The 14,411-nt window shown below is 56.9% G+C and overlaps 1 long non-coding RNA gene across 1 annotated transcript; it reads right to left on the bottom strand.

Annotated features, from left to right (window-relative positions):
- Positions 1 to 192: 192 nt before the first annotated feature.
- LOC123606157 lies at positions 193 to 2,213 on the bottom strand. The gene is made up of 3 exons (XR_006716129.1): positions 2,043 to 2,213; positions 1,071 to 1,780; positions 193 to 905 (listed from the first exon to the last, which is right to left on the bottom strand). It is a non-coding gene; the product is annotated as an uncharacterized LOC123606157 (long non-coding RNA).
- Between the last annotated feature and the right edge of the window lie 12,198 nt (positions 2,214 to 14,411).

The following is a 14,411-nucleotide window of genomic DNA, read 5'->3' as shown; positions in this document are numbered from 1 at the left end:
ATAGCCGCCCGGGCCCCGCCCACGGCCGGTCGCGCGCCCGGACCCTGGCCAATCGCTACCGCTGGCCGGTCGGAGTGATGGTGTGGCTGGCCTATGAGCTGAGACGGCGCCGGCGGGGCGGGCCGGCGGCGCGCGTGCGCGTTGGCGGCGCAGGCAGGTTCCCGCCCGCGGGCTCCGTCGCGGTACTGCGGCGTGGGGACTGGGACGGGGGCCGGGCGCGGGGACGGAGGCCCGGGGGACCGGCGGAGCCCGAGGGCGCGCGGGGAGAGGGGTCTGCGGCGCGGGCGGACCCACGCAGCCCGGCGGTCAGGGCGTGTCCCCATTGCGCAGAGGGGGCAACTGAGGCGAACGCAGGCCTCAAGGTCGCGCCGCCCCGCCAAGGTCGCCCGGTCCCGGGTGACCCCGCTACCCCGCGTATGTCTGGGGGCTCGGGGGGGGGAGGGGGCTGGGACATCGCCTCTTCCGCGCACGGGAGGTGCCGTCGTCCCCGTCTGAGAAGTTACGAAATGCTTCCAAAATGCCCTACTTTCCATAAATATCTTGCTCACTCCGTCTGAATTTTCTCCAGCAGGAAGACGTTGACTCGAGAGCCTGGCAGACTCGTACCTGCAAAGGCGCTGTGTGCTCTTCCGCCCTCCTTCTCCGTCCTTCTGCGCCTCTGCGCTCCCGCACGTGGGGGCAGGACTGGGCCGCGACCCCGGGCGCCCGGGAGCGCGTCCTGGTCAGCCCTCAGGCTCGCACGCCAGCGGTGACCCGGTTCTCTGTGCGTGCGGAGCCCGGAGGAGGGACTTGACAGGTTCTCGTCCGCCCCTGAGTTGCAGTATCCAGAGCATCATCTGGTTTCCAACTCACTTTCTTCTCCGCACTACCGGGGAAGCCTTGGGATGTGCCGGGTGTCGGGCGTCCTGCATCCCAAGGGTCGCTAGCTGCCACCAGAGCGCACCTGAGCTGGGACTTCGTGCCCCCACTGACACACGTGCCTGAGGAGGCTCCGCCGTGGGAGGAGCCCGCCCCGGGTGTCCCCAAAGCCAGAAACTGCTCCCCCCCCCCCCCCCCCGCGCCCTTCTCACCTGGTGCTTTGTGACCTTGAAGCTGCTCGTTCCCCTGTGACTGAAAACAAACGCCCAAGGCCCTGAGATACAAGTGCCCTGCACTCCGGTCCTTCCTCCACGCTGACCCTTGCAGCAGCTAGGGACCCCTCCTAAGAAAGGAACGAGTGTGTGGATGAGAAAAGAAATCAGCCGGTGTGACTTACCTGGCGCCATTGAGAGTCCTGTCCTCTTGTAACCGGCAGCATCAGCAAGGCCACTGCCTAATTCTAGAAAACTAACCGCTGGTGATTTGTTTCTGGGGGAGCCGGTGTTGTAGGGAATCCTTCATTATTACCCTTACCTGTTGAACTGGACTTTCTAACTAGCAAAGGAGGGGCAGGCCCAGAACCTCAGGAATGTAGGGCTGTCCCTACGGTGCTGGGATGAACCAGACTGAACTCAGCAGGGCCCAAAGGGACGGGCATCCTGGGTTCTGTACCCACAAGCGCAGTGCTGTGGCTTCACTCCTACAGCGGGTTGTAAACAAAACTTCTGTCCAGAGCGTCTCTGAGCAAGAGGAGGTAATGGGGAAATCAGGGCATTGAAACATCCAGAAAACAGACAGCTTTGGAAGAGGGTGACTCGCCTCCCTTGTGCCTCTTGCCCAGGGGCGGGCGTGGTCACCTTGCATCTTCTGGGACCACTGGTGACTTCACAGCCCGCCGTCTCAGGGCTTCATCCAGGGTGAACTTTCCGTGAGGACACCCTCCATCAGGCAGGTGTCCGCCCCCCTACTGCTCCCTCAAGGCATTCTCCAGCCCTGCCTTTCCCTGTGAACTCCTCCACAGATTACTCCCATGTCAAAGTTCCGTGTTTGATCCTGTGGGGTTCCTTGCACACGCGCCATGACCAACCTCCTCCGTTCCCAAGGCTCAGATCATCAGGAGGCTTCTAAACCTGCCCCCAGACCCACAGCTCACTCCACAGTTCCTACAGATCCTCCCTGCTCACCGGGTCCTCCCCATGGATGAGTCCCTCACAGAGCTCTTCCAGTTCCCTCTCCAGGCCACAGCCTAGGCCGCTATGCTACCCTCCTCCTCCTCTCCCTCCTCCTCCCTCCTCCTTTCCCTCCTCTCCCTCTTCCTCCCCCTCCCTCCTCCTTCCCCTCTTGCACCTCCTGCTCCTCCCCATCCCCCCTTCTCTCCTTCCACCTTCCCTTCTTCCTCCCCCTCCCCTTCCTCCTCCCCCTCCCCTTCCTCCTCCCCCTCCCCCCCTCCTCCTCTACCTCTCCCTCCTCCTCCTCCTCCCCCTCCTCTTCCTCCTCCACAGGCTTGGTCTCTGTGCCCACAGCTACAGCTCCTGCTTGGCCTTGTTTGCAGCAGCCTCCTGACTGATTACTGGACCCCAGTTTTTCCAGGGACTTCCAGGATGCTTATTCTCAAAACCCTCTGCAATTGTAACTCCTGTGCTGGACGGCCTCTCCCGGGTTCCTGGTTGCCTACACTACAGAGCGTGGCCCACAGCAGCCCTGTCTCAGCTGGCTCGCCTTCCACTCTTCTCCGGCCGCGCTGAATTTCCCCACACTGCTCCCTGTGTGTGCAAGGCTCACCCCTGGGCTGTGCAGGGCCTCCCTGCTCCCCGCCAGCAAAGCTCCCCACTGTGCTTGGTCCTTTCTGGGAAGCTTTCCTGAGCTCTCCCAGAACTGGTTGCTTGAGAACACCGTGCAGAATCAAAACTCAGCAAAGATGCACTGAGCTAACACATACACAAGGTCAGCCCTGGTGCGTGTGGTGAGAGCCTGGCACTGAGGTGTCACCCCAGAGGGCTAGTCAGTGAGTTTGCATACCCCTCGGTCACTCGCCCCCCAAGCTGTCCCTGCTCAGGCTCCAGGATCTCGGATTCAGAAGCCGCAAGGACTCGTGCTCTGTGGTGGCTGGCATTGACCCCATGGAGGAGGCAGGGCGCCCAGCTCGGGGCTGCAGTGCCCAGCCCCACCGCTCAGGTCAGGGCACAGCAGCAGCAGGTGGGGAAACCCCACCACAGTGGGTCCCATGGGAATTTATCTCCGTGCTGAAGGTCATGGGCAGAGCACAGCTCCCGGTGCCCTCAGTCAGGAGAGCTGTGCAGGGGACACCTCTCAGCAGGCATGCCTGCCCCCCAGAGCAGCTGGGCCCAGGAAGGCCGCGAAGGCACCATGGGGCAAGGTTGACCCGATACGGAGAAGATGTTTATGGATCTGACTGCGGCATCATGCGTAAGTGTGCTTTGGGAGAGAGGAAACAAACACGTGGTCCGTGCATCCCCTTCCAGTGAGGACAGGGGGCCCTGAGTGGGCTGCGGGCAGGAGCCAGGCCCGGGACAGGCATGCTGGGGTGGCCACAGGCCGTTGTCGCTGGCACCGACCTTGGTTAGGTGTTAGAGTATGCACTTGTTTTTCTCTTTGATTTATGTACCTACATGGAATTCACTTGTGTTAAACATACAGTTCAGTGAATTGTAGAAACCAGAGCTGTGGGGCGCCTGGGGGGGCTCAGTCAGTTGAGTGTCCGACTCTTGGCGTCAGCTCAGGTCATGATCTCTCTGTTCCTGATTTCCAGCCCCGTGCTGTCAGGGCAGAGCCTGCTTGGGATTTTCTTCCTCCCTCTCTCTCCGTCCTTCCCCTGCTCCGCCTGCTTGCGTGCTCTGTCTCTTTCTCTCTCTCAAAATAAATAAATAAAATTAAAAAAAAGAGAGAGAAATCAGAGCTGTGCAGATCCCGCCACAATCTAAGATTAGAACATTCTCTTGGCTCCAAAAAGGACCTTGTGCCCGTTTTTAGTAACTCCCTGTTCCCGTCCCAAAACTGCATTTTCAAATGTAAAGTTAAAAATTGACTGAGGGGCACCTGGGTGGCTCAGTTGGTTAAGAGTCAGACTTTGGCTCGGGTCATGATCTCATGGTTCATGGGTTCAAGCCCCACATCAGGCTCTGTGCTGACAGTGTGGAGCCCACTTTGGATCCTCTGTCCCCTTCTCTCTGCCCCTCCCCTGCATGCTCTCTCTGTCTCTGTATCCAAAAAAAAAAAAAAAACCACATTAAAAAAAGGAAATATTTGAAAATTATTAAAAACAAGTTCAAATCTGCTATACTCACAAAGATACTAACATGGTTTCTAAGCTAAAGAGTTATGTTTTAAGATGACAACTTTAATAAATGAGATATCAGCTGTTAAGGTAAAACAAAATAACCCCGAGTCCTTTTCCTACATAAAGAAACCCCAGGTCCCAAATCGCCAGACAGGGGCCCCGGGGACTCTGCTCTTCCCGCGTCCCTCAGGCTCAGGCCAGTCACCTCAGGGGCCTCTCCGCAGCCCCCAAGTTCACGTTCTTCATCCGACTGCCTGCCGGAAGACTAGGAAGGGGAGAGAAGGAAGAGGCCAGAAGGCAGGGAGTGACGCCACCAGTCAGGCCTGTTCTCGGCGGCTTCCCCAGGAGCCCGCCCAGCTGCTTGCACCCTGGTGCAGGAATCCGGGAAGATGAATGTGTGGGTCCGGGCACGCTGCCACCCCCATCCCCCCCCCACCCCCGCCTCCTGCTGGTGAGGAGGGAGCAGGAGCAACGCCTTGGGTAGCTGGCCGGCCGGCGGCAGAAGGGGGCACAGGCCGGGAAGTAGCAGGCGATCAGAGCCAGGAAAGCAGCACCCGCCGCCGGGGGAGACGCCCCAGCCCAAGACGGCCCCGGCGGGAGGTGGGGCGGGGCGCGGGGTGGGGTGGGGTGGGGAATGCAGCTGCTGCCTCGGCCTCCAGAATCGTCAACGCGATGGCGGGGCGGGGGCGGTCCATCTGCCAGTGGAGCCCGGATCACGCAGATCTCTGGAGGCTGCTGCTGTCTGGAGTGTGCACACAGCCTCCCCTGGGACTCGCCAGGTGGGAAATGTCCCCGGCACAGAAAGGGGCGCAGTACCCGAAGCAGGGCAACGAGGCCCAGTTCCTTCAGAATTCTGGGGACTGTCAGGGCCCCTCAGCCCCGTGACGCTGCTGTTTTCCCCAAGGGCAGAGAAAGCTCAGGGAGGATGAGAAATTTCCTGAAGACTGCACAGCCAGCCAAAGGTAGAGCCAGGGTGGACGCCCATTCTCCCTGACTCTCTGCTCGGTGCTCATCAGCAGGGCTTGGCTTGAAATTAAAACAAACAAAAAAACCGTGGTGGGGCGTCTGGGTGGCTCAGTAGGTTAAGAGACTTCAGCTCGGGTCATAATCTCCCAGTTCAGGAGTTCGAGCCCCGTGTCAGGTTCTGTGCTGACAGCTCGGAGCCTGAAGCTGCTTCAGATTCTGTGTCTCCCTCTCTGTCTCTGTCCTTCCATTGCTCACACCGTCTCTCTCAAAAGTAAATAAACATTACAAAAAAAAATTTTTTAATAAATACAATTAAAAAAATTTATCAAGGATTTCGAGACAGGGACAGCAGAGTGTTAAAGCAAACGCAAGTCCTCTCTGAGAACCCCTGGGCCACACGCACTGGCACTGCCTTTGGCGACAACCTGTCAGTCCCCGGGGGGCTCCAGACACACATAGCTCAGCTCTCTTCCAAGAGCCGTCACTAAGTGCTCATAAGACGGTGGGGGGTCCAGGGGACCAAGGAGCTCCCTGAGGCACAGGTGCTCAGGGCCTGCCAGAGTCTGAGGGAAGACCCGGGCCCTGAGAGACCCTCCAGGACAGGGGCTTCCCAGTAAGATCCTAGGAGTGACCGTGCATCTGCTGCGGGGAGCCGTGAGTGGGGCCCCGGCCTGAGGCTACCAGAGCCTGAGACTGGAGCAGGAGGCCTGGAAGAAACCAGCCAGGCGGGCCTCACACCAGGTAGCACCTGGGATTCGACCAAGAGCCAAGTCCACGAAGAGGCTCAGGTCCCAGAGACTCGTGGTGCTCTGGGGGCAGGGGGGCACCAAGGGAAACATGGGGTGTGTCGATTGCCATCTGGTGGCCCTCTACCGTTTGGGGAGATGAAAGAGAACAGAGGGCCACCGGCCAGCACAGGGCCACCTGGCCTGCTGCAGCAGACCCCGACCCACTCAGATGCCACCCCTGCCCCACTCCACCCAGAGGAAGGTATGATCCTTCTGCCCGCAGGCCACACAGCCGAGCCCAGAACCAACAGCCAGCACCAGAAGGGGCAGGCCGTCCTGGGCACATGGCCGCTGACCTGTCACACAATGCCTGGCATTCAGTCACGAATCTGTCCCACCTTCCTCCTGCCTCCTGCCTGGAACTTACCCCATCACTTGTCCCGGGGCCCTGGCTGCCAGTTCACCTTGCAGACCTTGGGATGTGTCAGCCTCTGTATTCATGCGAGTTAATTCCTTGTGATAAATATCTTTATATTAATTCTATTAATTCCTTTATGTGTGTGTGTCTTTTATTGGCTCTATTTCTTTGGAGAACTTTAATACAGACACCCCAAAAAAGCAAGCTGATGTGGCCCATCGTCCAGGGAGGCGACAGTCGATAGAAGCAGACCCAGGCATGGCCTGCAGCAGTGTGGGAAGACAGTCTTTAATCCCGGGGAGCGTGTGATAGGGTGTAGTGCTAAGGGTGGACAGCATGCGCGAAGACATGGGGGTTTCAGCGGAAAGAGAGAACAATAAAGAAGACCTGAGCAGAGCTGCCGCAAAGGGAAATTATGAAATTAGAAGGAAATAGGACATTGGAGATGAAGGCCTCTTGCAAGGACGGAGAGTGGACTGGACTCACAGAGGGAGGTCCCGGCGGGTTTGAGGGCAGCTGTGGACTGGACGTCTGTCCCTCTCAACAGGTCATGTGTTGAAGCCCTTAGCCCCAGCGTGACTCTGTTGGAGATGGGGTCTCCACGGAAGTAACTCAGGTTGAATGAGGTCACGAGGGTAGGCCCAGATCACATAGGACTATGCCCTCCTCACGTCTGGCTCTCCCTCGCTCAGCGCACACATGAAGGAAAGACTGCGGGACCGAGAAGGAAGCTTCCTGAGGGTCAAGAAGAGAGGCCTCACCAGAAAGCAGATCAGCCGGAAGCTCGACCTTGGACGTCCAGCCTCCAGAACCGTGAGAAAATACACATTTGCTGTTGAACCACCCAAATTGTGATGTTTTGTTGTGGACACCCAAGTCGACTAAGACAACAGGGCAAAAAAAATGATCCAATCAGATATATGAAGATAAAGAAAAATCAGGAGAAATAAAGCAGCAGCCAGCACTGCAGATGTGTGAGACGATGTCTGACTGTGCGACCTGCCTGCAACTAGCATTTCCTGAAGGTAATGAAACGTGTCAACTGATCCCAGAAATCCCAAAATGGATTTAAAAACAAACAAAGAGGGGCGCCTGGGTGGCTCAGTCAGCTGGGTGTCTGACTTCTGCTCAGGTCATGATTTCACGGTTTGTGAGTTCAAGCCCCACGTCAGGCTCTGCGCTGACAGCTCAGAGCCCAGAGCCTGCTTTGCATTCTGTGGCTCCCTCTCTCTGCACCTCCCCTGCTCTCTCTCTCTCTCTCTCTCTCTCTCTCTCTCTCTTTCTCAGAAATAAATAAATGTTAAAAGACATGCATTAAAAAATTTTTTTTGAAATGGTCAGTAAAACCCTTGAATGGCCTTAAAATTCTGAATACTATTTAAAAAAATAAGACATTTAAAAGAACCAGATATAAAGTATGAGGTGTTATTTTTTATAATCTCGGAGAAGAGAGGCGGCCAGGAGACGCGGACTAGATTCATAGGTCAGTAATAATAAAATTAAAAACTACTCCAGCCAAAGGCTATAAACAAGGTTAAGATAAGCAAGATTCAGGCACAGACAGAAGGTGAATATCTGTAATATTTGAAGTGTTCTTTTAACTAGAAAAAGACACTAGAGAAGAAAACCAAAAAAGGAACATTCGGTATGAAAAACGGGATGCAGCCCACCGATCATCAAAGAAGCATAAAGCATGACATAAGACCGTCCATGGTGTCTGCTCTGGCAGAGATGGAAAAGCAAATTATGCCAGGCTTCTCTCTAGGCTTGAGTTGGACACACGGAATACGCAGCTGTTTGTACGTCATACCTCAGTAGAGTGCCTTAATAAAAGAGAGAGAGAAAGAACGAGAGGGAGGAAGAAGGACAGGAAGACAGCCTGGGTCTGGCAGGGAAGTTGTGGGGGAGAGCGTGGGGAGGCGGGAAGGTCATCCCATCGCTAGACCTGTGGCCCGGCCCGTGTCCAAGCCCCAGGCGAGGCGGGTGGGCCTGGACAGCTCACCCGGGGCCGCAGCTGCTGGGACGCAGTGGGGGGGGGGGGGCACAGGCATGGGAGTCCTCCTCCGGCCGTGAGGTCGCCAGGGAGCCACGTTCCATCAGAGTCGAGCTGCTGACTTGTGTGGACAGTGGACGGCTGTGCTGGGTGAGCACCTGCTCCCGTCAGTGCCCCGACACCCTCGGGGGGCCCCCTCACTGCACTGCCCGTACCAGGAAATGTGATGGCATTTGGTTTAGACCAAATTTGGTTTAGGCCCGGCCAGCATGGGCCTCCCCAGAGCTTTCCCACGGACATGGGGTTGGAGGCTCCCTTTCTGGCGGCCGTGCTGGGAGGTGGCCCTCACTCCTCCCTTCGTGGCGGCGTCCCTGGGCCATGTCCCTGCCCCAGGACCACTTCTCAAGTCTTGGCTCAGCACCCCCACCCCCAGCAGCTGTCCGTCTGGCCCCTCATCTCGCTCTGGCTCTGCCGGGACTTCATACACAAACTCTGGAGCCCAGGACAAAATGAATACTTGGGGCCGCTTCTTGTGAAGTTATGAAGAGTTTCAAGACAGGGACGGTGCTTCTGAGCACAGGTCCTGTGTGACTCTGCAGTGGCCTGACCTGAAGCCACCGCTCGCCATGCAAGTGCAGCTAGAGGTGCAGCCAAGACCCAGCGGGGCCATCGGAGTCCCCGAGCTGCCTCTCTGCAGGGTCCTCTCTGGACTTGACCCCAGGCCCTGCTGCTGGGGCAGGGTTTCCTCAGTCCCGGGGCCCTGCTCTCTGTGGGTCTGCTTTCCTGGCCTGGTCTGGCTGGTGCCACGGGGAATGTGGGACGTGCCCCAGGCCCCTTGCTTCTCCCAGAGACCACGGCCCGACTGTCTGGCGGCTGAGAGCTGTTGTCTCTTGCGTCCAGTGCTGACGGGATGGGGTGAGGGGAGTGAGTTCTTCTGCGGTGACTAAACCAGAAGTCCAAGGTTGTTTTTTAAAGATGTGTGTATCTGGGCGCCTGGGTGGCTCAGCGGGTTAAGCATCCAACTCTTGATGTCAGCTCAGGTCACGATCTCACGGTTCATGGGTTTGAGCCCTGTGTTGGGCTCTTTGCTGACAGTGTGGAGCCTGCTTGGGATTCTCTATCTCTCTCTGCCCTCTCCCCCACCCCCCAATAAATGAATAGACTTAAAAAAAATAAATGAATAAACTTAAAAAATATGTATCAACCAGCCAAAAATCGTGTGCCTATCAGCAGAAACCAGTCCCGGCTGAGTTAGGCCGATCTGGTCACACTCATGCACAGTGGAGGGCTGGGGCCGCAGGCTCAGAAAATGGGCAGGAACTAGGAGCCTACATGGCCCCAGCATCTGGAAGGATGCCGCCCAGTGCCTTGGTGCTCCAACTGGCCCTGTGCCTGTGGCAGCCCAGGCCTCACCCGCTGGGGGACCTGTGTAGTCAGGGCATACATGTGCTTACAGGAGTCCTGCCTGCTTCCCACCCGTTTAGGCCATTTTGTTTGTTTTAAAGTCAATGATGGGGCGCCTGGGTGGCTCAGTCAGTTAAGCGTCTGACTTCGGCTCAGGTCATGGTCTCGCAGTTTGTGGGTTCAAGCCCCGTGTGGGGCTCTATGCTGACAGCTCAGAGCCTGGAGTCTGCTTCAGATTCTGTGTCTCCCTCTCTCTCTGCCCCTCCCTTGCTCATGCTCTGTCAAAAATGAATAAATGTTAAAAAAAATAAAAATAAAGTCAATGACAATGATTAAGAATTTGTATCTGGTATTTAAAAATAATATGTAAAACGCCGAATTTTTAACAGACTTTGTGAATAGACATTTTTAGAACAGTTGTAGGTTTACAGCAAAACTGAGTGGAAGCTTCGTACAGAGATTTCCCCCCACGTCCTCCACATCCCCCCACCATCACCACCCCCACGATTTGGTGTGCTGGTTACAACCGACAAGCCCACGCTGATGCGTCATCATCCGAAGTCCACGTTTGATGTGAGGACTCCCTCCTGTTGGGCATTCTCCGGGTTTGGACAAGTGTCCCGCATGTACCCACTGTTGTCGTGTCACACGGGGCTAAACCCTGCACTCTGCCTGTTCATTGCTCCCCGCAAAACCCTGGCAACCAGCAACCTCCGTACTGTCTCCGTACTTGTGTCTTTTCCGGAAGGTCAGAGAATTGGGACCAGTGCGTAGCCCTGGCTTCCTTCACTGGGCAATAAGGTTTACGTTTCCTCCGCATCTCTCCATGGCTCAAAGGCTCATTTCTTTCTAGCGCTGAGTAATACTCCACTGTGTGACTGGACCGCCGTGTAGTATCCGTTCACCTGCTGAGGGACACTCCTCAGCAATCCTGGTTGCTCCCAGGTCGTGGCAGCTATAAGTGAGGCTGCTGACACCGGTGTGTGGGCTTCTGTGTGGACACAAGTTTTGAGCTCCTTTGGGGAAAATACCAAGGAGCTCGCTAGCCGGACTGTATGGTGAGAATATGTTCAGTTTTACAACACCCCCCCAACTGTCCTGCAAAGCGGCTGCACCATTTTGTATTCCCACCACCACCCGGTGAGCCCTCCGGCTGCTCTATTATTTCTTTCACCACGCATGTGTGTTTGCAGCACAGAAGCAGCCTTTCCTGCCCACGCAGGGAGCTCTGGGGACCGTGGCCCCCGTGGCTGACCGCCGGCTCTTCTTACTTTGAGCTCCCATGGGGAGGGTCAAAGGACACAGAGGCGGATGGCCAGTCGCTGGCGAGACGACTGGAAACCAGGGGCCTCCGGCTCTGTGGTCTTGGGCAGCCTCGGTCAGGATAAGGTTTGGCTTTGAGACAGAAGCCACCACAAGCCAGGCTCAGACTGCACGGCTGCCAACCTGCGCACACGAGTGAAGGCCCCGGGGTCTGGGTGCCGCGTCCTGCCCGCTCAGGAGAGAGGAGCAGCGTCCTGCAGGCCGGGTGTGGGAAGCCGGTTCAGTCCAGCCGGAGAGCAGGGCGGCCGCTCCTGAGGCGGGGGGAGGAGGGGAGGTACCCCCATCACGTTGTTGGAGGGGCTCCTAGCGTAGGCCTGTGCTGGGACCCCGGCCATCAGGGCTCACCCTGCCCTCAATCCTCATCGGAGCACATGCTCGCCGGACACCTGCCGGCCATCCCACAGTGCACCTGCAGGGCACAGGGCCTCAGCCGGGACAGCGGCAGGCTGGTTGGAGAGACGCAAGTGGGCGACAGTAGGGGTGCTGGGTGCTTAGCCGGCCATGGGGTGGGGGGGCTCGTTCCGGGCACCGGGGCCTCGTCCCTGCTTAAGCTCTCGGACAAACATTGCTGGCTTGGGGATAAATCGCGACACAGAAGTTGGTCCTCGCCCCCATGGAGCTCACGGTCTGGAGGGTGGACACTTAAAAACCAAGGCTTGTCTGACCAGGAGCATTCAGTCAAGCTCTAGACGTCCCTTCTAGGGGACAGGACACACAGGGCAAAGCACTGAGTGTTGCCAGGACCATATGTACAGGTGAACGTGGGCCTTTCTGTGAGGCAACTGGCCCAAATTGTTCAGAAAATCAGCGTGAGGGAAAAAAGCCAAGGGCTCTTCTCTCTTAGAGGGAGCAGAGACACAGCCACCAGTCGCAAAATGTGAGCCTTGACAGAGTCTTGGTTGGTAAAAGTTATAAAAGGCATTGGGACACTGAAATGTGATGGAGGACGCAGTGGGACTGGATGTGCTCACGTAAGGGAACATTTTTGTTTCTCCAAGACGCAAGCTGAGGTGTTTAGAGACCAAAGGTCCATCTGCAACTGACTTTCCAAAGTTGGCAACAACTGTGTGCACATAAAAAACACAGCTACACGAAAAGATGGTGGGAGGAAAGAGGCGGCAAAATGCTCAGTCCGCAAACCTGAGGGTTGTGCAGATGCTCCCTGTGCTGTTTAACTTTGCAAAGATGGAAGTGTTTTTGAATAAAACATCGGGGGGCCTCTGGGGTGCTCAGTTGGTTAAAGCGTCTGACTTTGGCTCAGGTCATGATCTTGTGGTTCATGGGTTCGAGCCCCACGTCGGGCTCTGTGCTGACAGCTCAGAGCCCGGGGTCTGCTTCTGGTTCTGCGTCTCCCTCTCTCTGCCCCTCCCCTGCTCACTCTCTCTCTCTCAAAAAAAAAAAAAAAAATAAATAAATAAATAAAAAATAAAATAAATTTTTAAAAATTGTGAATAATACATGTGGGAATGATCACTACCAAGTTGTCTGTGATCAGCTGCACGGGGGCCACGGAGGCAGCCATGGAGAGAGCAGTGGCCACAGCAGGCGCCCCGACTTGTTCTGGAGGAGGGCCCCCTGGGGCAGGGGCAGGTCAGGCGAAGCCTGGATTTGGGAGAAGCCTGTGTGTCTCTGGCAGGTGGCCTGTGACAGGTCAGCAGGGGCCGTGGTACTTCTGGTACCTGTTCCCTGTGGTGGGGAGCTCTCCTGACCCTACCCTGGTCTCGACCCCCTAGCCAGCCAGCCAGAGCCCCCCCACTGCAAAGCAGGTGGCTGAAGCCTTGGTGGGGTGTCGGCGAGAGCAGGCAGGGCTTGGAAAGGCAGGTCTCTTGCTCCCTGGCAGCCGCTGCTCTGGAGAATGAGGCCCTCAACGGGGGCAGGCCGTTCCGGGGCTGTGCCTGCCAGAGTCCGGCTGTCCCCAAGGCACTGGGTGGCCCTTTCAGGATGGCTAGCTTCCATCCTTCCCTTCCAAGCTGGTCCCAGTCACTCGCAGCCTGAGCCATGGCGAACGCACACGGAAAGGGCACAAGTGGAGGGGGCCTGGCCGGAGATGTGGAGGCGGGAGTGGTGTCAGCTCGTCTCCCACACCCGTCACAGACAAGGAGGTGCCAGCCTGGGTGGCCAGCAGCTAACAAGGGGGCGCAGCCCCGTGACCCCACTGACAGGCTCAAGACCATGCTAAGTCATTGTCTGCTGACAGACGCAGAGTAGTGGTGGGTGGCCGCACAACAGGGACAGTGACGGTGCGTCACCTCACATGAGCCCACTGCACTTAGCATCTGGGCAATTCATAGACGCCAACTTTAAAAACTGGATTGGGAAGAAAAGAAAAAAAAAAAACTGGATTGGGCAAGTGGCCAGTGATTCCTAACCTCAAATGTAAACTAAAACAAGTGATCCTGTCCAGGGACCCTCCCTCCAAAAGGGGCCTGGTGTCCCGACTTGTGTCATGATGCCCATCCTGGTCCCCGTGGCTGGCCCAGCTTGGGAGGGGGTGAGGCAGGGGCCGCGCTGCAGGGAAGGGGCTCCTGAGGCTAAAGATGGGGGATTCCTCAATGTCAGGTAAACGAACCCGAGCTGCATGGGGTCCCAGCTTGTGTGTGTGTGCTTGGGGGGCAGGTTGACCAGGGGCTCCGCGACCATGCTAGAGTGTGCACTCTGTGGTCCCCTCGCCTCCCGGGACCTGCACACTGGGTTGTCTGTCTTCTCCTCTCTGTGACGGTGGCCGCAGTTTCTGGCCCCATTGCTGACCTTAGTCACTCAGTCAGACTCCAGGTCGGATCATTCTGTCGCTTCTTAGAGATGCGCGTTTACCTGGTCTCCTCTGCATGGGCCTTGATTTCCTCCTCTCTGCGGCTTTGGACTGTTTCCCTAGTTCCTTCAGGTGCAGAGTTGGGGTGTTGAGAGCTGTTGGCAGCTAGAAAATTCCCTCCTGTCACTGCTTTCACTGTTGCCTCTTAATGCCTGCTTGGCTGCAAAGTATCTTGTAATTCGGCTCCGTACTCCTCTGCGCTTTGGAACGTAGCGGTTGTTTGACCTCCACGCTCGTTACTGTTCCATGGAAGGTTACGGTGTCCCACCTGAATGCTGTTGGTAACACGCAGCCTTGTCCCACTGGGCTCAGAGAAGGTACCTCGTAGGATTTCTGTCTCTTTAATTTATGGAGACTTGTCCTGTGGCCTCAGGCAAGGGGTGTCCCCCCGGGGCATTTGAGAAGAGCTGGTGGGTGGTGGTCAGTGCTCTGAGTCCTGCCGGCTTGTTTTCATATTGCACACATGGCAGACATGAGGACATGATGAAGCACGAGGACAGCTGCCACTCACCTGGAGGTCATCACCGGTACCCCCCATGGTGAAGCACTGGTCGGTGTGCCCTCGCTGTCCCCCGGAACTATAGCGCATACATAGGAGTCCCGTGAAAGGTAGA

Source organism: Leopardus geoffroyi, chromosome A2 (assembly GCF_018350155.1).
Source record: "Leopardus geoffroyi isolate Oge1 chromosome A2, O.geoffroyi_Oge1_pat1.0, whole genome shotgun sequence".
In the NCBI taxonomy this organism is placed as follows: Eukaryota; Metazoa; Chordata; class Mammalia; order Carnivora; family Felidae; genus Leopardus; species Leopardus geoffroyi.
The sequence above is the reverse complement of the archived record's forward strand: the minus strand, read 5'-3'. Positions and strand labels throughout refer to the sequence as shown.